Source organism: Rutidosis leptorrhynchoides, chromosome 1 (assembly GCF_046630445.1).
Source record: "Rutidosis leptorrhynchoides isolate AG116_Rl617_1_P2 chromosome 1, CSIRO_AGI_Rlap_v1, whole genome shotgun sequence".
In the NCBI taxonomy this organism is placed as follows: domain Eukaryota; kingdom Viridiplantae; phylum Streptophyta; class Magnoliopsida; order Asterales; family Asteraceae; genus Rutidosis; species Rutidosis leptorrhynchoides.
The window spans coordinates 461,419,113-461,419,703 of record NC_092333.1 but is presented as its reverse complement, the minus strand read 5'-3'; positions in this window follow the sequence as shown (position 1 = coordinate 461,419,703).

Here is a 591-nt window from a genome sequence, read left to right as displayed (position 1 = left end):
TATAAATGACGATAAATAAAATAACAATAAATAAAATTGCGATAGAATATGAAATAAAAGGATTATGCTTATTTAAACTTCCGTAATCATGATGTTTAACGTTTTGATTTTAATTAATTGTTACTCGGGTTAATTGTCCTTTGTCATGGTTTATTTGATACCTATCTGGTTTTTGTCCATAATAGTCCATCGGTCATAAATATAAAGTGCGAGTGTCCTCGTCAAATTACCCTTATACCCGAAGTCAAATATTCCAACTAATTAAGGATTTAAACTGTGACGCAGTTATCACTTCTGTCAACAATTACACCAGTTATCACTGTATGTAATCCACCCCTGTTTTGATTAGATATGGATATTAATTTACCCACTTGATCAGTTTGAATAATCAATTACCCAACCCGAATAATTAATTAAATGATTATAATAGATTCCATATGAACGTCACTAAATAGGACAACCATAATCATTATTAATTATTAGGATAATTAATTTGAAGATAGGTTCGACAGACTCCAATGAGTTGTCACTCAATTAGACAATACCCCCCATCTATTAATAGTCAATAGTCCAATTTCCACAAGTGTCGGT